We start from the raw sequence: 27,985 nt of genomic DNA, 5'->3' as shown, positions 1-27,985 counted from the left end.
TTAGAAACAACAGAAATTTATTTCACACAGTTTTGCAAGCTGGGAAGTCCAAGATCAAGTTGAACTCTGTGAGGTCTTCTTCCTGGGTCACAGCTAACTCCTCGTTGTCTCCTCACCTGGTAGAAGGGGCACAGGAGATCTCTTTGTAAGTCTCTTTACAAGGGCGCTTATCCCATTCATGGGGGCTTCACCCTCGTCACTTCAGCTCCTCCCAGAGGCCCCACCTCCTAATACCATCACACTGGGCGTGAGGATTTCAACTTAAGAATTTTAGGGGGCTACAACATTCAAACCATAGCACTATGGTTTCTGTAATGGATAGTAAATGTCAAACATTTTGTACAAGTGTCATGTTCATCAACAATTTCTCTAGGAAATGAGTATCTGCTACTTAATTTTTGTTTGTTTTTTTTTGTTTTAGTTCATTGCTGCCAAAAGTGTTCAAAATTCTTAAAACCGTACCAAACAGTAAAATAAGTAAATGAGATTTGTACCATAAAACAACTGACCAAAACCACTGTCACAAGGGAAGTCTGGCTATTTACTGTCTGCCTATTACAGACCTCTGGTCCCACAAATATCTCCCATAACTGCCCAACTTTCCTGCTGCCTGTCAGCCTATGCCCTGATTTTTGTTGCACTTCCCAGGCCACTTCACAGGGTGAGACCCCAAATGGCTGACACCCCAAGTGGCCGGCAGGGGGGACCATGTCAAATATTTCTCCCACCACCATCCAAGACCTAAAGGAAATCACTGTCCCTAACTGTTCCAAGTAGGCACACTATTTTGTATCAGAGAGTGTCCTGCATGCTGTCTTTCAAAGGGAAGTGTTAGTCAAATCGCATCTATAAAAGATAAGAAGAAGAAAGGTTATCATGAGCTGTCTTTCAGATTTAACCATGTGTTAAAGTGAGAGTGTGGGTTTCTCACACTACCCAGTGAGAACATCACTGAAATGCAAAGTGAAGGTCTACCAAACTACCTCAGTTTATTTTAATGTAGCCATTAATAATAATATTAATTTTTGCTAGCATATAAAAATTCCAGGTCACGTGCTAACACAGACCAGACTCTGGGAAAAAATAGGTCTAGACTAAGACTGCACCAGGCAAAGCAGGGCATATGGCCACCCTACTCAATACCCACTCTAAGCATTTTATACTCTTTGTTTCCACCACAGAAAATACAAAATCCCAAAGTAATAATCAAATCCTTTGACTTAAAAAAAAAAAACTATTCAGAAAGGGATATTTGTCAAGAATACCTAAACTGTGTAAGACGCCCAAGCAGAATTGCATTAATAGAACTCAAATATTATTTTTCAGTTTCATTGATTAAGCTTCTGCGCTGAAATATATCACTGTATTCGTCTCTAGGGGAAAGTCAAGATTTCTCGTAACTCCTTTTCAAGGAGAGAAAATGCTTGGAGGAGGAGGCCAGATCAGATGGCAGACCCTCATTGGCCATGTCTTCTAGTTGGGGTCAGGAACAGAACAAGATAAATATGACCATGTACAGTGAAAACCTCTCTCTGGCTCATTTCTTTGGACACTGATGATTTTGGACTTCATCTCTCCCAACTGGAAAATCCCAAGATTTCAATTTTGGCTTGATGAATAGCACCATTTAGGATTCTCAACCACACAAAATATACTTGCCATATGACCCAATTAAGCTTCCTAAAGTTCTGCATTATGCTTTAAGGCCAAAGATTCAGTCATTGGGTTGACCCAATCCAACAAAAAATATTGAATGGTTTTTGTTTGTCAGACATGTTCCAGATGCCAGGAGTTCAACATTGAATAGGACAGCCTTGGTCTTTTTGGAGAAAACAAGAATGAGGAAGGCCAGAAAAATAAATCTCTTAGTATATTTCAAAATGATAAGTGCTATGATAGGGCTACTGAGGAGTGTGGGTGAAGTCCACTAGAAAAGGGAACATAAGATGAAAGATGTAAAAGGCATTACTCAAATATAAGGACGGGAGTTGAAGGGGAAGGTGTCATTCCAGAAATAAGGATCAGCATGTGCAAAATCCCAGGATAAGTGAGAACAAGGCCCACTGAAGGTACTGACAGAAAACCTGCATGGCCAGGACATAGACTAAAGGGTGAGAAATGGAACAGGAGAATGCTGGGGAGCGGCAGGAAGAGGCCGGATCTCAAAGGACCTTGTAAGCCCTGTTTAATTGTTTTTAAAAATGCCAGGAGAAATTAAAGTGCAGGAGGGAGTGGAGATAATCCACAGAGCAAGAGTTCTGAGAGGACAGAAGATGGAATTTAGAGCCTAGACGAAGGGTTAAGTCTTAGACAAAAGAGAGGCCAACTCTGAACATCATAATTATGGAAGAGGGAAAAAGTGCATGTAAGTACATGTAAGATTGTAAATGTTGCCAGGAAACAAAGGGAATTTATGTCCAAGCGCTTCTATTTTCTCTGTGAAGCAGATGAGCTTAGCTGCTGTGGGTGAGGCAGGATGTGCTGGGATGGGAGGTTTACGGAGCTAGAAGAAGGTCAGCCTTGGCTTCTGTGGAGAATGGGAGGCAGTGCTAACTAGGCAAGCATTCTGGGTTTGCTTGGAGAGTCAATGGCCTGAGGTTGTAAACCAGAAGTGTGAAGGTATCATCTTTATAATTTTGTGTATTTTCTTAACTAGATGTGCTCAATAAACTTGGAATAAGACCGGAGAAGGCAGATAACTCGAGTCATCAAGGGTGGAAGTTTTGCCAGAGTTCATAAGAATGGCGCCAGGGAGTAGCATATATTGGTAAAAGAGTTGTCTAAGTGGTGGACCGTGTAACTTAACCTGGAAAGGGAAGCAAGTGAAGACCGGAATCAGCAAACATATAAAAAGAGAATATAGAGGTCAAGGAAGTGAAATTTGAAAAATAGGTATAAAGGAAGTATCAGAATGAGAGCTTTGGAAGATCAGAGATTGTGGTCAGTGTTTTTAAGAAGTAGAGTAGCTCTGAGTAAATGACCAGGTCCAGGCACTGGCCATGGGAGTTGGGATGAAAGTCAAGATGAGGACAAGGAACAGGGAACACAGACTGCTGAGTGGGTCAAGCTCACGAATCCTTGCAGTTGTCCAGAATATTGAAATAAAAGGGAAGACCACTATCCAGGACTCAGTCTTCCTTGAAGGAAGGGGGCTGTCAGGGAGCTTAGTAGATGCAGCAATGAGGAGGGGTAGGCAGAGGACCCAGGACTCCTTGCAGGAGGGGCTGCTAGTGGTATGTCGGGCCACTACAGCGGAGTCCAAGGTGATCGACATGTTTGTGCCCAACCTGAGGGCTCAGCTGTGGGAGTATGAGCGAGCCACACTTCAGAGGGAAAGGAAGATGTCTGGGGAGAGCCATGCTTCTTTCTGTTGGGATTGCTTCGTTTTAAATTTAGTTAAATAATTTCTGGTTTTATATCGATTAATCCCCTCCTTTCCTTATTTCCAGGGTCTTCGGCTGGCAATTTTCTAGCCACTAAACCAGCCACTGAATTTATTTTTGCTAGGTATTTTTTCTCATAAAAGCACTAAACACCAGGGGTCCTCTAAGAACTTCACTGGCTACAACCCAGGTGAAGATGTATCGTGTTCACATAATACCCATTTCCAAACAATCCGAATTCAAGGTTCAGTTTTCTTTTCGACCCAACAATTATTACGAAGACTATTGTTTTTCCCCAGTGGTTAGTTTGGTTTTTTTTTTTTTTAATTATCATTAATTCTCTCATCTTTAATTTCTAACTTGTATTATCCTGTGTTAAGAGATTATAAAGGTTATAAAAAGGCGTGGCCTTTATAATTTCTTCTTGAAGAATTGATTCAGATTTTCTCTGGTACCTAGTGTTTAATTGATTTTGCAAAGCCCTGTGAGTGTTAAAAAGAATGTTTACTCTCTCTTCACTGAGTATAACATTCAAAGCAAGCTTGTCCATTGTGTTGTTCAAATTGTCTATACACAGAATTATATCTGGTTCACATGAATCGTCACTTCCCGAGACTCGCAGAGTGATGTCTCATACAGAGACTTTGGTTTTGTCAGATACACCTCATTTTTATAATAGTTTTTGCTCTGTTCCCATGCAAGGTCTGTGCATAAAAGCTTGTAACTATTATATCTTCCTGGCACATTTTACCTTTTTTCTAGCAATGCTATTTGAAATAGCACTTTACACTTCCTTTAACTATCTGGGCCTTGAATTCTATTCTGCCAGATATGAATATTGCCACCCCATTCACCTCACATGTCTTTAACCACCCTTTATTTTCAACTGTTGTGCATCATTTTTTTTGGTGTGTTTTTTATAAAAGAAATCTATGATTTCAGTATACTTTCTAACCTGCCATTTATTTATTTTGTTTTCTTGTTGTTCATTATTTCTTTTTCTTTTTCTTTCTTAACCTTTGCTGGATTGATCAAGTCTTTGATGTTGTTCCTATTTCTCTATCAGTTTGGAAGATCTGTAAATCAGTTAAGATTCAGTTTGGCCACATGGAATAGAAACTCCAAAATAAACAGCTTAAAGGCGTGTGGGTTTTTTTTCCCAAGCAAAAAAAAAAAAGTCTAGAGGAAAGTCAATCCAGGACTGGTAGAGAGGCTCCCCTGGCCTCAGAAATCCAGCCAGCTCTTCTCTTTCGGGTCTCCCATCCTTAGAACACAACTCTCATTTCTTAAGACCATAGGCGTCTGTGAGGTCTTTAGCCATTGTGTCCAATTTCCAAGCAGGAGGAAGAAAGAAGGGTGAAGGCCACAAAGGGCCCAGGTCAGCTGGGTCAGCTCCTTTTAAGAAGCCTTTCCGGACATTTCACACAACACTTCCATTTACATTTAGTAATGCAGCCACCACTTACCGCAGGAGCGGCTGGGAAACGTTGTCCTTTAAATAGACACGTTACCTCCCTAAATGAAATCAGCATTCTATTACTAAGGAAGAAAGCAAGGATGGATACTAAGTAAGCAAGTAACACATTGTTGCTATCTACATACTGGACTCATTCTATTAGTAAATATACATAAATATCTAGCAAACCTATTTAAATCTATTTTTGTATCAGTACCAACAATTAATATCCATGAGTTTCTCCCCCCAAAATTAGATCTGTAGTATGTATGATTTACCCCTCTGTTCCATTCAGTCTTCCAAAATTTTAAGGAAATAACATATTTTATTTCAGATATTGTTAATTTTCATGTCAATATAATATATAACATATAAGATAGTAAACAATTGTCAATATAATGGAGACTATATTTCTATTTTAGGAATCACTTCTTTATAATTGTATTAAACACAATGATAATAACAAGAACTTTTTACATTTAGTTATAAATTCTATGGGCTTCTCTGCTTATCACTCTTTCTTCTATATCATGTTCTCCTTTCTTGAAATTGTATTGTTTGTGGACCAATTATTCCAAAAAGGGAGTCTTAGTGATATGCTTTGATAGCTCTTTAATTTGGCCTCAATGTTTAACTGACTAGAGATATGCAGCTTTAAACCTTTGCAGACTCTGCTCCATTGTCCTTCAGCTTTCTGTGTTGCAGAAAAGACACTGCTAATCTGATTTGCTTTCCTTTGTGAGTGGCTTATTTCTCTGTAAATTAATAAGTCTTTTCCTTACCCATAAAAATCAGAAATTTAGATGGGGGTGTCTTTCAGTATTCCTACCTATCCGTAGGGGGCACTTTGGATCTAAAGGGTTTTTTGAGGGGTTTTTGGGGGTTTTTTTGTCTCTTCATACTTAGTTTTATTTTTAAATTTTTTATTTAAATTCAATTAATTGAATTATGTATTATTGGTTTCAGAGGTTCAGGCCTGTGATTCATCAGTCTCATATAATACCCAGTGCTCATTATATCATGTGCCCTCCTTAATGCCCATCACCCAGTTACCCCATCCCTCCACCCGCCTCCCCTCCAGTAACCCTCAGTTTGTTTCCTATGTTTAAGAGTCTCTTATGGTTTGTCCTCCTCTCTGGCTTCGTCTTGTTTTATTTTTTCCTCTCTTCCCCTATGTGGATCTAAAGTCTTTAGTGTAAGTTGCCCTCAGGGAAATTTCCTTCTATTATTTCCTTGGCTTTTTTTGTCTCCCTTCTGTTTTCTTCTCTTTAGTTTCTCTTAAATGAATATTTGTTCTTCTGGACATATCTATATCTCTTAACTTTCAACCCATCATTTCTATTGCCTTTTTGTTTTACATTTTAAAAAAAAAACTTAATTTCCAAATCTTTAGCCAAGTATTTTCAGTTACTCAGCCCTCCTAGTAATTGCTTTCTTTTTACATCATCTTTAAAATCTTAAGTCTTTCTTGGGGTGCCTGGATGGCTCAGTCAGTTAAGTGTCTGACTTTCAGCTCATGATCCTGGGATCCTGGGATCGAGCCCCACATGGGGCTCCCTGCTCAGCTGGTAGCCTGCTTCTCCTTCTCCCTCTGCCCCTCCGCCCTGCTCGTGGGTGCACTCTCACTCTATCTCTCTCTCAAATAAATTTTTAAAATCTTTTAAATAAATAAAATAAAATCTTAAATCTTTCTTGTTTAATGGCTCTTCATGGAAATTTACCCTAGTTCTGTGATTTCATATCCAGTCGATGTTTTCTAAATAATTGTTGTTGTGTATGAAATGAAAATAAGGTTTTTTTCATTGTGAATCGGTTATTCTGTACATTTGTCTTAGTTCTTCTTTTTCAAACTGTTCGCTTCCTTCAAATATTTGTTAATTCTTTGTTTTAATCGAGGTACCTTTAGGCCTCCCTCTCCTGGCATTTAGTAATGCTATAAATATCTGGCAAAGGTTTCTACAACTTTCTATATGTCAGTTTCCATGATAGATCTCTCTCCTGGCAGGCCTAAAGGGGCATATAGGATGAGGACGCTGACCGAAGGGTTTCCCATTAAGGTCTGTGGTTTTATAGAAGTTGAGCCAACAGACAAGCTGGCGTCTCCTCTTAAGGAAGGTCCTGCTTGCTTTTTTCATCTGTGACCACCTAAGGGCCTAGAGCTAGTGCAAGTCTGCGTCCACTCCTCTGTAGGCTCACTCTAGGGCAAGCCCTTCAGCCAGTCACTCTGGAAACAGGAGGAGGGGAGAGGGATATTGCCCTCACCAGACACACAGAGAATTCTGGAGGATTCAAGGACCCTTCAGTCAAGACTATGAACTACTCTCCTGCTCGAATGACATGGGATCGAGATTGTTATTTTTGCTTTTGGAAAACCCATAGGAGAAAAAAGTCCAACCACAGGATCCAAATAGGAGAGAACAAATCAAATATTAAGATTATGAATTAATCCCTTCATAGTTGGGCATGAGCTAGAAGAAAATACATTAAAATATGAACATCTCTTAAAACAAATAAACCCAAACCGCCCCATGTCCAAATTAGGAATAAGAGATTGAATTGAAAGACTGAGAGAGGAAATACAGTATAGAGATTAGAGCATGCCCTCGGGAGACAGGTGACCTGGAGGCAAATGCCATCTATGCTGCTTATTAACCTGGACAAATTGCATAACAGCGCTTGCTTTCATTTCCTAAGTTTTAAAAACACATAGATGTTAACAGGATTAGGGCCCTGGCCCCCCTGCTCTCCTTCCTGGCACAGTATCTGGTACACACTCACGCTCTTATTTTTGCCACCACTGGATAGCCAGCCCCAAATTCTCTCCTGGTTTCCCTACTTATATATTGAACTGCCTATGTAATATCTTGGATAACACCCAGCCAGCTCAATACAACATTTTAGAAACCAAATTCATTACTCCAATCCACCCTCCAGTCTGCGCTCCCTCCAGCGTTCAATAAATCTTCTTTTTAAGATTTATTTATTAATTTGAGAGAGAAAGCGGGAGGGCGGGCAGAGGGAAAGAGAATCCTGAAGCAGACTGCCCTCTGAGCGGGGAGCCCCACAGGGAGCTTGATCCCAAGACCCTGAGATCATGACCTGAGCCGAAATCAAGAGTGTGCCGCTTAACCCACTGAGCCACCCAGGTGCCCCATGTTCAATAAACATTCTTAAAGATGGATTGGTTCTCTTCATTTTGTTTATCCATATTTTCAAATATTTTAAATAAAATTTTACAAATCTTTTAAAAATTAAATATAATGAAAAATAGTGAATACTTTTATTTGTAAAAAGAAAACTACTCAGCAAAATTAAATTCGTAAAAGAAATATCCCGTCAGCCTTAAAGGACTTTTTTCCAAAGGACTGTTAGAGCAAAATCCAGATAAATGAACATTTATGGAGAGATGAGGAAGAGGATAAATGTCCTTTAAGGTTTATTGGGTATTTCTTGGTAACATAATGTGGTTTCAGGAGCGGGCAAAGGAGGAGGCTGAAGAGAAATCTGCAGAAGGAGGAGCTGGGGAATACTATCAAAACAAAATCTCCAGCTGACCCAGAATATCTTACCACAAAAGTGGAAGACAAAGAAACAGTTTTCTTATTGAATAAGCATTCAGCCAGAATGTGACGCACATCACAGGCAATTCACTAAAGAGATTCAGAAAATAGAAAAAAATCTCACCCTCTTCAATAGCCAAGTACGTGCATCACATTACATACATGTTCTCCAGCTAATGATACCTAGTCCCCAAGCAAGAGGACTCGACAGCACCATTTGTCATGCACAGTTCATCCTAAACTCACCTGGTAATTGGGGTGGCCATGTGCCTGGGCTAATTGCCTTTATCCAGAGGAAAAATACACTTCTCATATCTTGAGGAGGTGGTTTTGCTGCTTGGAGCCAGGCACGTTATGACGCCTACCTTCCCTGGGGCCTGGGAGAGCAGGCCTACAGTCCCTGTGGACTACATTTCAAAGAGATGGCTCCCAGGCCCTGAGAAAGATACTCCTCAGGTTGTAAAACCTACAAGAAGCTCTTTTAGAGATTTTAAGAGATCTCGAAGAGGCAGAAAAAGAATTTACAATTTCTTTTTTTTTTTTTTTAGATTTTATTCATTTATTTGACAGAGAGAGACACAGCGAGAGAGGGAACACAAGCAGGGGGAGTGGGAGAGGGAGAAGCAGCCTTCCCGAGGAGAAGGGAGCCCGATGCGGGGCTCGATCCCAGGACCCTGGGATCATGACCTGAGCTGAAGGCAGACGCCTAACAACTGAACCACCCAGGCGCCCCAAGAACTTACAATTTCTATGAAGTTTTCTAAAGTAAAGGCTCTAAGGAAAGGGAGGCTGGGGGAAGCACACAGAAGAGAAAGTTGACCCAGAAGAGAATGAGGAGAATGAGAAAATGGGATACGGGTGAGTTAGCAAGCATGCTCCTTGAGCTCTTGCTGTGGATTGAGGGTTCTAGGTGGTACTTTCGCCCTCATCAGTCTCTCCCAGGAATGTGAGGGGCTCTGCTAAGTGTGCTACGCACAGACTCACGTGCAAGTTGCACAGGCAGGTAAGGTACACATGGGCATAGCGTCTAGAGATGTCTGTTTTGTTCTCGGAGCCTCTTTAAATAATGCAATGTTTGTGACAGCATGTTGACTTCGAAATTCAGAATTACTTTCAAGATATCAGTTATTATTTTTCCTATGAATGGCTTGCAACACAAACATAGATGTTCATGCCAAATATATACTACACACACACACACACACACACACAGAGGTTTGTGTATCTAATATGAAAGCCCAGCACAGCCCCATGAGAGATGTGAACAAGCATGCAGAGCAAGACATGCATCCATTCAGGCCCAGTGGGGCATCCTTTTATGAGGACCTAAGATGGAGTATATTCTAGGTCTTTTCATGTAAAACGAAGATTCCCTACTTGGGTGACCTAGATCCCTAATGGTCCACAGGGTGGTAACATAGAGCCTCTAACTATTTGCAGGCTTTCACCAACTCCAATAATAATTACACATGATTAATAAGGATACATAGAAAACAAAATATAAAATATCCCTCTTTTTATTTTAAATTATATAAAATCAATGTTGTAACCCTAAATAGTTTAAGCCAATCAAGTTATAAGTGTCTTATTTAATACAAATATTGGAATTGATTATTACTTATGTACTTGGATGCTTAATAACATAAAACTTAAGACTTCACCAGCCAGTGGGAATACAATCTGGTGCAGCCACTCTGGAAAACAGTATGGAGGCTCCTCAAAAAGTTGAAAATAGAGCTACCATATGATCCAGCAATTGCACTACTGGGTATTTACCCCAAAGATACAAATGTAGTGATCCAAAGGGGCACCTGCACCCCAATGTTTATAGCAGCAATGTCCACAATAGCCAAACTATGGAAAGAACCCAAATGTCCCGTCAATAGATGAATGAATAAAGAAGATGTGGTATCTACATACAATGAAATACTACTCGGCCATCAAAAAAAAAAAATGAAACCTTGCCATTTGCAATGACATGGATGGAAGTAGAGGGCATTATGCTAAGCGAAATAAGTCAATCAGAGAAAGACAATTACCATATGATCTTTGCTGATAATGTGGAATTTAAGAAACAACACAGAGGATCATAGGGGAAGAGAGGAAAAAATAAAACAAGACGAAATCAGAAAGGGAGACAAACAGTAAGAGACTCTTAAGCATAGAAAACAAACTGAGGGTTGCTGGAGAGGAAGGAGTGGGGGGATAGGGTAACTGGGTGATGGACATTAAGGAGGGCATGCAATGTAATGAGCACTGGGTATTATATAAGACTGATGAGTCACTGACCTCTACCTCTGAAACCAATAATACGTTATATGTTAATTGAATTTAAATAAAAATAAACACATTAAAAGAAAAAAAAAGATTTCACCAGCCTCGGGGCACCTGGGTGGCTCAGTCAGTTAAGCATCCTAACTGTTGATTTAGGCTCAGGTCATGATCTCAGAATCGTGAGATCGAACCCTGAGCTGGGCTCCACATTGGGCGTGGAGTCTGCTTAAGATTCTCTCTCTCCCTCTCCCTTTACCCCTCCCCCCTGGTGCATGCACACACTCTCTCTTTAAAAAAGAAAAAAAGATTTCACCAGCCTCTTATATGTCTAAAGGGAAGAGGGTCATCTCTAAGCAGATTTTCATTATTATGTTAGGAACCAGTAAATTGTTATTTTAATTGTATAGTTGCAAGGTGGGTAGGTACCCACTCTCCCAGGGAAACAGTATCATCAGACCTTTTCTATGTGGGCTAGGCAAAGCGAGTTTATTTAAGATCTCCACTAGCTAGAGCAGATCCCTGGGGTGAAAATAGATAAATATGCAGAGTCCAACAAAACTGCCAAGAAGAGAGGGATCAAGACACTGACCTTTACCCTCCTGAGATTAAATAGTAACACACTCCCCCTCATTGACTGAAGTTATCTCAGTGGGTGGGGTCTATTGACAGAAAAGGGTACCAGAGGTCTCCAAAAGCGAATTGACTACAAAAGGCCCAGGGTGGGATGCTGGGCATGCTGGTTCCAGCCCAACATGTGGCTGTGAGCAGAAAATCCCTGTAACACAGAAATTCTGGCCTGGTGCTGAATCTGGGGAACAGAGGTCAGGGCATGAGGTCAACAGAAAGAAACATGACCTTGCACCTGAGCCTGGTGCTGGTTCTTCATCTTTCACTACATTGGCTGCCTCTCTAATGCAAGAACTTAAAGCCAAATACTCCCCTTCTCTTGGATTCATCAGCCTTCTCACCTGCAATGTGAGCGGTTAAAACACTGAAAAGGAAGCCAAATTGCATATGGTGTATCCTTGCCTGAAGTTAAAACTAAGAAGATTAGAATTTCCCAGGTTGCCAAGAAGAAGGAGGGCAGTGCCCAAAACCATAATCTCGTAAGGAAATCAGTAGAAGGAACACAGTCTTAAGTTCCAAAGCCAGGGGCCCAAAAAGAAGATGGGGGCCTCCAAGAATTAAGCATTAATGAAAGACCCTTAGTCCCCCTCACTGGGCAAGCCCAGAAGGCTTATCACCTAAGAAGTGGTAATAGCTAGAACATGGCAGATTTCTGAATCAACTTGGATTATGAAAGGAGAGCAGTGTATAATAGTGGAAAGAGCCAGGACTAAGAATCAGCCAACCAGGGTGCAGTGCCAACTTCGCAATTTATTAGTTCAGTGATCCGGGAGGTGTATTCTAAGCAAAAGGAGCAGCCGTGCCAAGTTCTGGTGGGGGAAAGAGCACTGATCTGTCAGAAGGGCCACTAGTGCTCAGAATGGAGCTATCAAAGGGTGCATGGGGACTGCAGTATGGAAAGGAGAACTTTCTAGAAAAGGACTAGGCTTATTTACAACTTTGTATTGTAAAACAAAATACAGATACAGAAAACCACCCCCAAAAATGCGTAGTTTACTGAATTATTTAAGGCAAAAACCCATATGGCCCGCCACCCATATCATAGAATGTTGCCAACCACCATAGAAGCCTGTCCAAGTGTTCCGTCCCTATCACACCTGTCTTCCTCCCCCCAAAAGTAACCACCATCTTAATGTTTATAACATTTTCCTTGTGTTTGTTTATGGTTTTATTGCCCAACTGTGCATCCCTGTACACCATAGTTTAAAATTCCTTTTTTTTACATTTTATAATGTTTTTTTTTAAGTCCCTTTTAATCCAAAGGTTTCCCCCTTCATCCCTTTCTTTTCCTTTCAGTGTATCTATTGAAGATAACCTTTGACCTGTAGATAGACAGTTGACCTGCATGATTTCTGACAGCCCAGATTTTTGTTGATTCTGTATTTTCAGCAAACGGACAGCTGAATCCAGAGCCTGGGTCAGACTGATGTTTGATCCTTTTGATAAGACTGTCTAGGCAGTGCTGTATCCTTTCACCAAGAGGCAGGTAATAATATCTCATTCTCTTTTTAATACATGATGTTAAAAGTTACTGATGTCGGGCGCCTGGGTGGCTCAGTCGTTAAGCGTCTGCCTTCCGCTCAGGTCATGATCCCAGGGTCCTGGGATCGAGTCCCACATCGGGCTCCCTGCTCGGCGGGAAGCCTGCTTCTCCCTCTCCCACTCCCCCTGCTTGTGTTCCTGCTCTCGCTATCTCTCTCTCTGTCAAATAAGTAAATAAAATCTTAAAAAAAAAAAAAAAAAAAGTTACTGATGTCCAGTGTCTAAATCCATTAATTAACTGAGAGTTGCAAAGTGGTGATATTCTAACATTTTTTCATTTATTAGTTGGAATGCATTTATTAAGAGACACTTCCTTCGTCTACCATATGGTTACCCAGTTGCTACAGGTCCATACAGACGGAATAAGTGCTCAATTATTTCCCTTTATTTACCAGTTAAAGATAATGGATTAATTTCCCATCATCTTCCAAACGTGACCAATAAGCCAGACACAGAAATACAAATGACCCATGATCTCACTTGTATATGAAATCTAAAATAGCCAAATTCATAGAAGCCCAGAGTAGAATGGGGGTTGCCAGGAGATGCTGGTCAAAATGTATAAAGTTTCTATTATGCAAGTTGAATAAGTTCCAGAGATCTAATTGCAGTATAGTGACTGTAGTTACCAATACTGGATGGTATACTTGAAATTCGCTAGGAGGAAAAATCTTAAATGTCCTCACCATTAAAAAAAAATTGTAGGGGCGCCTGGGTGGCTCAGTCGTTAAGCGTCTGCCTTCGGCTCAGGTCATGATCCCAGGGTCCTGGGATCGAGCCCCACATCGGGCTCCCTGCTTGGTGGGAAGCCTGCTTCTCCCTCTCCCACTCCCCCTGCTTGTGTTCCTGCTCTTGCTATCTCTCTCTCTGTCAAATAAATAAATAAAATCTTTATTAAAAAAAATTGTAACTATATTAGGTAATGATAATCAACATGATTGTGGTGATCAGTTCACAAGGCATATGTATATCAAAACATCATATTATACACCTTAAATATTTACAATTTCTCTTTGTCAATTATGCCCCAGTAAAGCTGGAAGAATTAAAAAATCAATTAGTGAATATAATTGATTATATTAACAGAATAAATTATTACCTATTAACAGAATTAACACATTAACAGAATAAATAAGGTAATATGACTATCTTAATAGATGCAGAAAAGCATTTGATTAAATTTCATACCCATTCATGATAAAAACTTTAGCAAACTAGGAATAGAAAAGCGCTTTGTGAATCTAGAGTATCTTTTTTAAAAGACCTACATTAAAGATGATACTGATGGTGAATTAATGAAAGTTTTCCACCTGAGATCAAGAATACCTGATTTCACCATGTCTGTCCATATTGCACTAGAGGCCCTAGCCACTGCAAAAAGGCAAGAAAAAAATGTATGAATTGGAAAGGAAGAAATGAAACTGTCATCACCCCCACACATGATCACAACATGATTGTAGATGTAGAAAATCCCAAAGAACTTGCCATCAGATCATTAGGTAATTTGAGCAAGGTCATTGGATATAGGTTCAATTTAGAAAAATCAACTGCATTTCTATATACACAAGGAGGGAACAATTAGAAAATGAGATCTAGAAGTAGCTTTTAAAATACCATCAAAAAGCCCAAATTGTAGGAATAAGGTTAAGGAAAATTTTTTACACAGCAGCTACAAAACATTGTTAATATTTTATTACTAATTCAAAATTATTAATAAATGAAGGGATAGATCATGTTCATGACTAGAGAGACTCAATATTGTAAAGCTGTCTATTATCTCCAAATTGATCTATAGATTCAATGTTATCCCAATAAAAATCCCAGCAAGTTGTTGTCCTGAGGGAAAAAAAATGATTCCTAATTCTTAAAAACACAGGATAATCAAACAGGCCCATCATTTACATTATCTGACATTATACGATAATAGTCTGAAAATAACAATATTAATACCACTACCTCCAATACTCAGAATATGTTTTTAAATTACCTGCACTCTCTGCTTATTCTCATACCCCCATACCTCAATCAACTGAATATATAACCAGCTCATGCTGTGCTTGCCTTTTAGACGCTCATTTACTTTTAGTTCTACATGTAACTGTATTTTTTTTTAAGATTTTATTTATTTATTAGGGAGAGAGAGAGAAAGCACAAGCAGGGGGAGTGGCAGGCAGAGGGAGAAGCAGGCTCCTCGCTGAGCAGGGAGCCCAGTGTGGGACTCGATCCCAGGACCCTGAGATCATGACCTGAGCCAAAGGCAGACGCTTAACCGACTGAGCCACCCAGGCATCCCTGTAACTGTATTTTTAATGCTTGCCACCATTCCTTCTGGTAAGATCCCTCTAGTCATCCTGATTGTCTGAAGCTCACTCTCTAGCAGATTTCTCAGGACGGGCACATTGGTAACAGTGATATAAAATTTTTGGTTCACATTTTCTTTCCTTGGAATCTTAAATATGTTACTCCCATTTTTTTTCTTTTTTAAAAAAGATTTTATTTTATTTTATTTAGGTAATCTCTACACCCAATGTGGAGCTCAAACCCACGACCCTGAGACCAAGAGTCGCATGCTCCACGGACTGAGCAAGCCAGGTGTCCCCATTTTTCTCTTGCACAAAGCATTGCCATCAGAAAGCCTGATGACAATCTGAAGGAGAGCGGGGTTATGGCTACGGAGTTTAAGATTCATCTTGCAGGTAATAGGTTGACAAAGATTTTGAAAGATTTTGAAAGTAAAAGCTGACATGACTTAATATGCTTTTTCAAAAGCTCATTCTGGCAAAACCATGGGCAGAAAGAATGGAAGCAAGGAGACCAACCAAGAGGTTATTGTCATAGTACAAATGAGAGTTCGAGCATTCTGTGAGGTGACAGCGACGATAGATACGAGGGCAGGGAACTCAGTGGCCCTAACACCTGACCTACACACATTCCTTACTCGGGAATATATATCCTTTTTTCAGCAGTCTGGCTTCTTTCCCCCATGAACCAGGCTACAGAGCTCAGGCCATAACCCCCTTCTTCTTCACATCAGGCCTCACCCTGACACGGAGCCCCAGAACCACCTGGAGAGGAGAATGATATGCTGGCCCAGGTCCCCAGGTCTTCCAGAACCTCAGTTTCTTGGTTATCCTCCCATCAGAGGCCACAGGAGGGCATTCGCACCTTCCTTCCAGTGCATGGTCCTGGTCTGAGGCTTGCCAACACCCCCACCTGTGAGTCTCCCTCTCAGGGATATCCTTGGAGTTGGATGGAGCTCCCTGGGATTTGGTCGGATAAAGAACAGAACCTGCACATAATCAGAGCTGTGATTCAAGACCACTGCTCAGGACTCCACACCACCCACTTCCATGGTCTCTGGCAACCTGGAAGCAGCAGGCCTTAGAGTGAGACTTCAGTCCCCTGACAAGGCAAGTGAAGCACAGCTGACCAGCTGGGGTCAGGGCATCTCTCCTTTGCCCATAGAAGGTAGGAACCTGGGAGAGATTTCTGTTTCTTTCCATTATTCATTCATTGGACAAACACACACCAAGTACCTTCCATGTAAGTGCGCTGTGGAATTACAAAAACGAAACAGGCAGGGGGCTGGACTGGGTGGGTGAGGGAGAGTCTGATTTAGGCAGGGGTGGCCTGAGATGACTTCTGGAGGGAAAGGATTGCCATGGGGACCATCAGGCCGCTCCCACAGCGCCCCCTGCTGTCCAGGATTTGCTATGGCTGTCAGGGCCTCTCCTCCTCCTGAGACTGCCTCCCCCAAAACTCCCCGCTCCCCATTCTCTCAGAGGGCAGCCTCCACATCTTCAGAATGGACTGTGGGACCCGGGAGAAGCAGAAAACACACAAACCTGATAGAAAACTGCCCTTAGCCCAGTGTTTCTCTCAGGCAAAAGTGTCCTGGGGCTGGGGGAAGAGAGGTTGGGGGGCAAAAGGTGTGAACACTGTCAGTCCAGTGCATGGACTCAGAGTCCTCCCTGGAAAGGGAACTTTCCATTTAGACAAGGCTCCAGCCCCGTGGCAGGCAGTCTGACATCAGCCAGAGAGCACTGGGAGACCTGGGGAGGGGCCAGCCCCCTCACTGGGATGGTGGGCACTGATGTGGGCCTGGTAGGGATCTAAGGGTAACCTCTTGTTTTATGCAGCAGGGGGCAGAAGCCAAGGGTCCGGGGGCTTTCCAAGGACACCCAGGGTACCCCCGGCAGAGCCGTGAGAAGAATCCAGCCTCTCCCAGCCACTCCGCAGGAAGATTTCCCAGGGAACAACGTTCACAGACCAAAGGTGAACTAGACATGTGGCAGGATGCTGCCCATGGACGCGATACAACCAGGGGCCAGAAACTCATCGTTTGTAAGCATCAGTGTGGCAGAAGTAAAAAACATCCTAAGACAAAGGGACAGGCGCTAGTACCAGGTGACTCTGCTTAATAGATATGGAAACAAGGTTGGGGCCCAAGAGAAGATTCATCCAGACCCAGAATATGTCCACAGTTCTGACAGAAACCATCCTACCCAGTGCGTCCCTTTCTACCACTCCTAGATCTCAGCCAGATGCTCTACTCGAAGAGGGCTAGTTTTCTCACCATTCCCCACAACCCTGACCCTCTTAGAAGACTCAGCCTTTAAATTATCCCTGGATATAAAAATTGTCCTCTTTTCTTAACTCTAAATTCAGAAACATTAAGTACGAGCTTTATGCTGGAAGAGAGAGGGGGGATAGCCAGGCCAGAAGCTGTTCTCATGAATTGTTCTAGAGAGTGTCACCGCCGTCTCACCACATTCTGGCCCATGAAATCCCCCCTGGCTCATGCATAGAAAAATACTTTTTGTTTAATTCATTTAGCCCAGCAGAAGTAGTCCAGACCTTTCAGCATGATCTTATTTAAGAAAAATAAATGAGGAATTAAAAAACAAAAACCCAGGATTCAAACAGGCCAGCTAACAGAATCCTGACCCTACCAGGGAGCGCGCACTGGCAGGGCCCACAGGCTGTCCAGGCCACCTCCTACTTCCCAAACCTGCTGGCAGAGGGAAGAAGAGAATCCCAAGCAGGCTCCATGCCCACCAGGGTGGCCCGACACGGGGCTCGATCTCACAACCGCAAGTGCATGACCCGAGCCCAAATCAAGAGTCCGATGCTTAACCGACTGTGCCACCCTGACACCCCCTACATCGTTCTTATTATAGAATAATTTATAACAAAAGTACGTGGCTATAGACCTCATGCCCTGCAAAATATCCAGCTATACATTTTTTGTGCAGAAGAGAACATTTCAGTGAGCTCTGGTTAACACCCAAAGAAAGGATGTCAAAAGAAAACTAGAAAACTCAGAGGCAAATTTGAACATTTAAAACAAAGTATCTTTATTTGCAGTGCTTACAAGGAATTCCTTTGGAAGAACTGGGCTCTCTGGATAAAACACACAGAAAGTAAAGGAAAGCAACCAAGTGACGGTTGGTCTGTTCCTTATTTCATTGGTAGAAACACACTTAACAACTCACAGGATAAAGGGTCAGAATAGAGGAATAGTGCTTCACGGAGTTGTGGTTTGTTGTGATGTATCTCAGGATACGAAGTTTTCTCTCCAGCTGAGGTATGTGGTGTAAAAACGGCAACATGCCAGGGGTGGGTTCTGCATTCTCCGTGGAGAAAGGTACGGTTCCCTGCGTGGTAGGAGACAAAGAGAACTCAACTATTTAAACTAATGTGTCACCAGCACAGTGCACATGGTAGGTGTCCATAAACACTGACGGAGTGAGGAGATGAAAAATGGGTGAATGAGTAAGGGCGCAGGGGAAAGATAATGGCCTGGAGAGTGTGAAGGTCTAGGGAGCGAGAGATGGTGTGACGTTCCCTGTGGCAGTCAGGGCCAATGAAATTTGGGACACGGATGATTCATACTCACTATTAAAGCGTTCTTGTGCTGGAATTAAACCCCAAATTTTCAGCAAAGACAAAAAACCTATGTTGGTGTTGCTCAGAAAAATTCAGAGAAAGGGGCTGTGTCCCATATTTGGGGGTATTCAAGTCACAGAGAACAGCTCCAGGAATCAAGACACCTAATGATAGTGACAGCTGAGCGGGAAGAAAGCCAGAGGGAAAAGGCTCAGAAGAGCAGAAGCTCCTGGGAATCCACACAGATACTGACAAGGAAGCTGGATTTCTCCCAGTGGGAAGGGGGATCAAGTCTATGGATCAGGTCTTAAAAACAAGTATCAGAGAAAGGACATAAAGCCAGAGCCATCCTCCCTGCGACTACACTGAGACAGGTGGACTGCCAAGGCATGACACAGGGAATGAGTGATACATCAGAAATCTGACACTCAGAACATAAGGCAGGGGAAGGAATGCCTCTCTTGTCCTCTCCTTTAAACCCTCAGCCTGGCCCATCGGCCTCCCTTCTCTCTGCCGTTCAGATGGCTGTGGATGCAATGACTTCTCCCTGACACCCTCCTGGGCCAAGTGTTTCTAAGTCTTTAAGGAGGTTAAATGATCCCACTTGCCCAGCGGGCGGGCCCCTTCCTTGTCATTAACTCAGAACAGGAAGTGGGGAAGAGGTTGGAATTCTACCCAGGAGAGAGCCAGGGCACTGGAGGGAGCCAGGACTTGTGGCCAATTGGGGGCATTTCAGGGCAGTGGCCTCTGGAGTTCCTAGAATCTCAGCAGAGAACAAGACTCCTGCAAACCTCACGGGCAGCTCCTTTCCTCAACCTCCAGCCCCACGAGGCCCCAGGCTCCCACATGAATTAACAAGAACATAAAAATCCTATTTGTCCAAGTCACCTCCACGAGGAGACTGGCTCTCCACGCCGCCTGGCTCGACCCCCAGCACCTCGGAGGGTTAGGAAGTGCGTTGCCAGGACCGGAAGTGGAGGAGGATGCAGACCTACCTCAGGTTCTGGCCGTACTTCAGAACCACCTCCGATTATCCAAAGGCACAGAACAGCGGGCAACCACAACGACCTCCCTCTCCTCCTGTTTTAAGCCCCACCGTCACAGTTTACCTCAGCTTTCTACCAGCTGTCCCCCTCTGCCTCTCCTCTGGTATTTCCTTGTTCTGCTGGTGCCCAACATCACTTCCACTCATTCATTTTCCCCAATTCTGCATCTGAGCCTTACACTAAGTAAGACTTACAGTCCCCAGCCCTGAAGGCCCACATTCCAGCTCCTTTCCTGGGGCCTCTGGGTCCACGAAGTCTCCCCAGATTAGTCCCTCCCCTGCAACTCTCTGGGGTCTGATAGTCCTCAACTCTCCATCCTGGCAGGATAAAGGGATTGAGGGATTGAGTGCTAAGTGCTCCAAAGACTTGGCAAAGGCCAAGTGCTAACTGGATGGTAATAGAGGGGAGAATCTATTTGTCTCAAATAAACCAGAACTTCTCTACATTCTTCAAACTCATCACTTTGGAAAGCCATACTCATGCCAATGGACTTCCATTGTTCCAAAATGGTCTCCCCTTTCGAAATGACTTTCAGAATTAGTCTGGAAGCCAGACAACAAGGGAGCCTTGGGATGAAGCAACCAAATTGAATTTCAGCCCAAACCTCTCTCCACCTTCTTTCTCACCTTTGGTTCCAAGTGGTAGTTGATCATTTCCAAATATTAGCTCACCTTTCAGAAGTACATGATGTGTTACTTTGAGATATCCAAAGCCTGGGACACTGACTCTGAGAACATTTTGTTGGCAAGCTTCGGTAAAATTCAGCCAGTTTACCTCCTAGTCATACCTGGTGCACTTGACCAAGGTGGCCGGTCGGTTTCTACCAGCTCAGGGAAAAAGGTTGTGACTGCAGTGGCCACAGGTGCTTGCCAGAAAGACTGGGGAAGTCACTCAGAGTGGTCAGTGTGAGATGACCTGGTAAAGGCACCTTCTATCCATGTCTTAGATTCAGGGAACATCATTCCCATCCTCCTAAAGGAAGGGTCACCTCTCCCTCTGTGTTCCACATCCCCCAGCCTACTGCTGAGGATCAGGCTCAGCACCCAGGTAGAGAAGAATGGGAAGGAACCCAGAGGACAGAAGGAGGGTCAGATCAGCACCCCAACAATCACCAGGATGTTTAACCAGGCATCTAAGAACAATCGCCCGCTCAAATAACCCACAGGCCTGGGGTGTACTTTTCTTTAACCACATCCAGGAAAAGAGGACTTGCAGTCTTCAGGGCATCATCCCTATCGTCTTCTCCCTCCCCACATCCCCTCCCTCTCTAATTTGGGTAACAGCCTCGGCTTGGTCATGGGTCATTACAAAGCTGTTTTAAATTCATGAAAAACATCTTGTTTTAAACTAATGGAAAAAAAGTCTTTACGATGCAGACCTCTGACCCCTCATCACCACTCCTGGGAGTACCAGCCCCTGTAATTCCGGAAGCCCAGAAAGTGGAGGGAGTCAAGGGGGCAGGGCGGTGGTGCAGAGGCTGCTGTGGGCAGTGCTGATTCCAGCATCTCGAGGGCTAATTCCCTCCTGGAAAAGATTTGTGCAAATAGCCAAGAACTAACTGTTCCTGTTGGCTGTGTAATGATCTGTCAAGACGACTTCTGAATTAGGAAGAAAGCATCCTCCTCTGCTTACACATACCTTCCACTCAAACACACACCACACGGCCACACACACACATATACACCACACATGCGCACACACACACACGCACCCATCATACACCACATATACACATATACCACACACATCACACACAGCACACATGCACACACACCACATACACACACCATACACCACACACAATGCACACACACCACACAAACACAACTACATACACACGCCACATACACACATCACACACACCACACACACCACATACCCCCCCAACACACACACACACACACACACCCGTGCTCTCCTTCAACCTGAGCCACTCCCATCTCTGACCCTCTTCTGCAGTTAGTTTCAGATCTCCGGGAATGTAGCACCGTCTATCCCTCGTTCTCCTGCCCATAATGCCTCTGAGCATTTCATCTAACACTTCTACTCTTCTCCCCCCAGCAGCCCTACACTACTTTAGACCTTCATGTTTTTTCCTCTTCTTGGTTCTCCTCACTATAGGCCATATTAATATCAGATTCTTCAGTTTAACTTTATTACCAAGCCTGGACGGTGAGCTCCACGGGGTAGAAACCCTGCCACACTTCCCTCTTTGATGCCAGTGCTCAGTACCTGCAGAAGGACTGGAAACCCCCACCCTACCTTCCTCTGAATTCTGCCTGCTCCTCCCCACAACGGCCTCCCTGCAACCTTTGATATGAGATTTGATTTACCCCCTGACTCCCAACTTTATTCCCACCCTGAATGACAGGAACTAGCTGACCCTTCCTTCTGAAGACCCTGCTGGGAGCCATCAGTTAAACATAGTAGCAACATTCTCTCTCAAGCAAAATATTCCCCATTTCTTAACCTGTCCCCAGCACCCTTCCTGGGAAGTCCCACCATGGACCACTTAGGAATTCGGGGCCCAGTGCCAGCTCTCTTCACCATGGAGCCCCAAAGAGACTCTCCACACCTTTGAGAACATGCCAGCTCTCTTTCCAAACTCAAGGAAGCTTCTATGGCCTAAATCACCAGATTTTTACACTACGGGCACAAGCCCACCTTGCAAGACAGAGGGAGCCATCAGGCTAGGTTCACTTAATAAACCCCATCGATACTCCAGCAAAGTGTACATCAAGTGGCTGGGTAGGTAAGTGAAATTCCCAGTTTCCAAAAGATTAATCTAAGCATAGTCTACCAGCTCCACATGCCTTCAGCCCAAATTCTGAAAGCATGTAGCTCCACACATTTATTCTCACTCCATTAAAAAAAAAAAAATACTGCCTTCTTACTGTGTTAGGCATCTTGATTCAGGTTGGGGGTGGTGCATAGACAAATTAAACATGGCCCCCACACCACACAGTTCAAAGTCTGGCTCAGGAGAGCTTGCCCTGAGCAGACAACCCCGGGGACGGGCCGACTGATGCAGAGAGAGGGGCAAGCACAAGGAACCTGTAAAAGCATCCGGCCCAGAGCTCTGTTTGATAGGTTTCACTACCTCCTGGGTGGGTGTTCACGTTCAGGCAATGGGTCAAGGCCGGAATGAAGAGGTGGGAGTAGTAAGTGTGGCTCCAAGAATGAGTCACACAGAGTGGATGTAAGGAAAGGAGGCAAGGGATAAGAATAGAACACTGGAGAACAGTGAAGGGACAAGGAGAGGTGAGTCAAGGGGGCAGGGGTGAAGGGTGGCCCAAAAAGAGAGGGTGGGAGGGGAGGGGAGGAAGAGCGAGAGAGCATCCCAGCATTGAAAAGGGTAAGGAGTTAGCAGCATCACAGGCCCACAGGCTGCGAAGTGGAGACTGTATTTGAGCACCTTGGCAAGGACTGTTTCTGTCCCAGGGATGGTGGTGGGAACAATTCAGGGCATGAGGAACATCAAGTAAAACCAGGATAGCGAGGTAGTTTTTTCAAAAGCTGGCTTGTAAAAGGGTTGGAAAGAAGCTAGAAAGGAATAACATTCACATTTTGTTTGTTTATTTTTAAGATGTCTGTATGTTGAAAAGAGAAAGCCAAGAGAGGATCACAGTGAACTAAGCAGGAGAGAGCGGGGGTGCTGTAGGGAACGGGTTCCTGAGGAGGTGAGGTGGGCACATCCAGAGCTCAGGGAGGAGCCTCTCCCTGTCTGTCTACCCTGAGCTTTTCCCATCGAACTTCACAAGTGCCCTGGATGATTCTGCACACTGCTGAGACAGAGTCAGAGACCACGAGACGTGCCCCAAATCAGTCAGCTACGAAACGGTGGAAGAGAACTCCACCCCCAACCCTGTGGACTGGGAGGGACATGCTTTCTCTTCCAGGGTGTGATGTCTCCTCCCACTCATGCCAGGACTTCTGAGGATTCTGTGGTGTACCTACTCCGGCACATGGAAGCCTGAGGTTCACGGCTTCTCTTCCTGGCAGCTCTGGCTAGGGCCCTGGTCTGTGCCCTTGAATATGGCCCTTCCCCTGCACCCATCCTTACAGCCCCCATAAGACGGGCCCTGCCCTCATTCCTCCCTTCCCCTCCTCCACAGAGGCAGTTCTCCCGAGTGTCTCTGTAGCCCTCTCCTGCCTCCCACCAGGTTCTCCACACAAGGGCCCGTGCCCACTGAGCAAAGGAAGCCAGGCATCCTCTGGTGCCCACCTGGCTCCACAGCCTGGTCTCTGGTTTGCCCCATCTGCTCCAGCCACTAGGGCATTCCTTTTCTCCCCCAATGAGCCGACATTTCCCACATGCCCGGACTTTTACACAGCTGCCTGCCCATCCCCCACCCCATTCTTTTACCACCCACCCACCCCCCAGCCATCAACCCCCTCCTATCGGATCTTCAAATGCTTGCCCCTTCACCTCTCCACAGCAATGGACTGATTTCCTCAGAGCAGCCTTACTGACCTTACTGAAGCCCCAGAACAGTCTCGGTCCCTACTATCCATCTCACTGCCTCCTGTATGCGTCCTTCCTACCACCATCACCCTGTAATGGAATCATTGTTCACGTAATTATGTTAATTCCTCCAAATCCCCCACAGACTGTCAGCTTCCCCAAGCAAAGACTAGCTTCCTTGAAGCTATATCCTCAACTTCTAACACAATATCTGGTGCTTGGTATGTGCCTCATTCCTGTTGTGGAAAGAATGAAGGAATGGAGGGCTGGGGGCCTCACGTCATGCAATAATCAGAACCCGTCCTGTCCCATCACTACAACCAGATCATGCCCGAAACTCGGGCATCTAACAAGGTATGGAAGAAAGTCAGAAAATGCTTCCGTTCTCATAGGGCTGTTAGGAGTCGCCTAGGTCCGTGGGGAGGATAACAGAGAGAGGGCTTTGGTTTAGATATTACAAAGCCTTTCTGGTGGACCCAGTGTGGCAGACGTTTCTCTCCCATCTGTCCACACCCACCCTCCTGTGATTAGAGGTCTGGGAGCTTCAGGCAGCCCCTGTTGGATCTGGCTTACCCACTGACCCCAACTTGACAAGGCCACTCTGCCCTCCCTTGCCAATGACCCAGAGGCTGCCTCTGTCCCGGGATCGGTGAACCATGAGTCCTTCCTCTCTCCTCCCCGCCCCAGCCCTGGGTGGGAGGGTTAATGCCAGGGTGTGAGTGCAGGAAAGAAGACAAGTAGAAGAGGGATCCCGGGGAAGGGGGGCTGGGATACCGACCTCTAGGAGCCAGGGACAGGAGAGACTTTCTGAAAGAGAAAACCAATCGTGTGCTGGAGCAAGACATAGCCTAGGGGAGGAAAAGGGCATCCCTGTCTGGAAGTGGAGCGGGTGAACCCGAAAGATAGGAAAGTTTGTCTTGAATAGCAGGAGGAAGAGGACATGGGGCGGAGGAGTTGTTCACAAGTTTTCATCATGTCCCACCCTCACTTCCCTCCTGCTGTTCCCTCAAATGTCTCCAATTTCTCACCCACATTCAAACCATCATTGCCTGATACCAGATGGCCCAGGGGTCTAAGCCTTCCCATTGCAGACCCTGCCTAGATGGGAAAGGGGCAGGTCCTTCAGCCTCTGGGAAGTCTAACCTCCATCCCTCCAACTTCTGTGCAAGGCCCTCTAGGGACTGGGTGAAGTTGGAAAGTAGAAGATGGAGTTGAGGGGGATGGACAGGGTGGGACTGGTGCCTGGGAAGCATTCATATTCTCTTCCCCCCACTCTTCCCTCTCCATCCTCAACTCTCTCTCCCTCTGTCTTTCCACCTCCTTTTCTCATTTTTCTATAGCTATCCTATATGATGTCATCCATAATATTAAGGATAAACCCAACCTGGGGCCAAAACTGTAATGAGAAGCTAAGAAACGATGCCCAGAAGCAACAGGCTTTAAGACAGTAGCATAAAACCTAAAAAATAAAAAAATAAAAAATAAATAATTAATTACATTAAAAAAAAAACATTATTAAACTGAAAGCATCAGACTTAGAATATGTGTGTGTTTTCTTTAAAGAGAGGTGACGTGAAAAGCATAGTCAGGTGCCCACAGGATGGGGGAGCCCCCCATGAGGCATCAGTGAGCACCCTGGTCCTTCACCCTGAACCACAGCTTCCAGACCGAGCCTTTTCAGAGAGCACAGGCCCCAGAAAGTTCTTACCCACCCCCTCACTCATGTCTGCAGGGGCTGAGCCTCAATTCCCAACTGGTTGCCCTCTTATTCCTTGCTTTCCCTGCCCAATGACATTTTGTTATGATCAGAATGTGGAGTGAGACTTTTTTTTTAATATTTTATTTATTTATTTGTCAGAGAGAATGAGAGAGTGAGAGAGGCAGGCAGAGGGAGAAGCAGGCTCCCCGCTGAGCAAGGAGCCTGATACGGGCCTCGATCCCAGGACCCTGGGATCATGACCTGAGCCAAAGGCAGACGCTTAACCGACTGAGCCACCCAGGTGTCCCGTTGAGTGAGACTTTTTCCACAGCCATGGAATTGGCACTAGGGTGCACAGCTGGAAACCACAGGCCACTAATACCCTACATTCCATGGAAAACTTCTGACACCTGAAGCATTGCACCACCCTGGGACTTATCAAGAGTTGGAAAAGCCACCCAACCCCAATCAGCCCCAGGACTAGCATTCCCTGCCCTGCAGATAGGAGAAAAATGGAATCATCAGGGTCACTGGCTCTGTGGGGAATTCAGTGCTCCTATCAAAGAGCTTTTTCTTGAATGCCCCCATGAAAGAAGGGAGGGAGATGCCCCCACCATCCTTCAAGTCAAGTAAGGGGCTGTGGGAATCACTCATAGACAGCAGGTTCTAGTTAAGAGGAGACTGGTATCACCCTTTATGGATGGATGCTCGCTCTAGACTGACCTGGAGCTTCCCAGACTGGATCACAGTAGGACAGCTTTGGGGAGAGCTTGTGTCCCCAGGTAGCAAGAATATATTAGTTAGGGAAGGCTACACTACTATAAACAATAACCCAAAGTATAGTGGCTCAAACACAGTAGAAGTTTGTATCTTTCTCATGTATCAGATTTGAGGGAATGGGGCAGTAGTCAGTCTTCTCCATGTAATTATTTAGGGATTCAGCCTGGCAATTGTTCTGCCATCTTCCAATACCTGTCATCTTCAATACCTGTCATCTTCATCACCATTGCAACTGCAGAAGAGTGGAAGGAGCATGCAACAGATTGCTTGGAGGTTTGTCTGGGCTACACTAGCAAGTGATACACATCGTTGGCAAGAACTCGGTCTCACAGCCACACTTAACTGCAAAGGTTGGGAAATGTCCAGTAGGAAGATGATCAGAATGAATGTTGGTGTCCCTGTGGCAATTTCTACCACAGGGCAGAGTGAACAATGAAATGTGCCTGCTTGTCATCTGAAACTTCTAGAGGCAGGAAGTTTTCCATGGTAGGCCATAGAAGAGATGCAAGAAGACACTCCCACCTCAGTCTCCCGAAGCCTTTGGAGGGCGAGGAAGAGAACTTGAAATTTCCCTTTGCTCTCATGAATGCATTTAGAAGAGTGGTCAAGGGCCAAGAGTCTGCCCGGGGGGGTTCCAGCCAGAAGAAAGGAGGCAGCACCTGATGAGAGCAATGTGCTATGGGCCACGGGCAGGGCCCAAGGGAACTGCCATTTGTTGAGGGGTTCCTCAGCAATGGCAAGAGCCGGGGTGAAGCTGAGCACCCTCCACCTGGAGACCATCATACCTTGCATCAGTGGAAGTCCTCAGAGGAGAAGATGAATGGAGACCAAGCCAGAAAATGAGGACTTCGCCCTCTATTAACAGTGACCAGTTTCCTCAGAAGATCTCTGCCTGCCCTGTCCCACCTCCCTGAGATTCAGAACTGGACCCCTTCCCCTTTCATGTCTCTCCAGTTAAGTGTCTGCTGGGGCGGAAAAAAGGAGGTAAAGTTTTAAACTGGAAGGACTCTTAATAACCGAAAGACACTAAAAAATGTGGAATCTGCTCAATATGTCACTAAAAAATGGGAAAGGGAGATTTGACATATTTGGAAGCACTCTCTGCAGAAAAAGAAAACTCCACCAAATTCTGGCTGGTCAATTAACTGTTGTTTCCAAAGATAAAATTAGCCCTCAAGGAGCAGAATCTGCCATCATGGAAACAGTCATGAAGTGAACACTTAGCTCTGGAGGGGTCTTCTGTCAGGTCTACTAAAAATTCAGC

At 44.5% G+C, this 27,985-nt stretch overlaps 2 long non-coding RNA genes across 3 annotated transcripts; both read right to left on the bottom strand.

Annotated features, from left to right (window-relative positions):
* LOC144382136 (uncharacterized) lies at positions 1 to 27,679 on the bottom strand. The gene is made up of 2 exons (XR_013448564.1): positions 27,507 to 27,679; positions 1 to 116 (listed from the first exon to the last, which is right to left on the bottom strand). It is a non-coding gene; the product is annotated as an uncharacterized LOC144382136 (long non-coding RNA).
* LOC118555844 (uncharacterized) lies at positions 18,175 to 20,027 on the bottom strand. 2 transcript variants are annotated; one of them, XR_004927183.2, is made up of 2 exons: positions 19,727 to 20,027; positions 18,175 to 18,499 (listed from the first exon to the last, which is right to left on the bottom strand). It is a non-coding gene; the product is annotated as an uncharacterized LOC118555844 (long non-coding RNA). The 2 variants fall into 2 exon arrangements; XR_004927182.2 differs by lacking the exon at positions 19,727 to 20,027 and adding an exon at positions 18,742 to 19,128.
* Positions 27,680 to 27,985: the final 306 nt, after the last annotated feature.

This window comes from Halichoerus grypus, chromosome 6 (assembly GCF_964656455.1).
Source record: "Halichoerus grypus chromosome 6, mHalGry1.hap1.1, whole genome shotgun sequence".
In the NCBI taxonomy this organism is placed as follows: Eukaryota; Metazoa; Chordata; class Mammalia; order Carnivora; family Phocidae; genus Halichoerus; species Halichoerus grypus.
The sequence above is the reverse complement of the archived record's forward strand: the minus strand, read 5'-3'. Positions and strand labels throughout refer to the sequence as shown.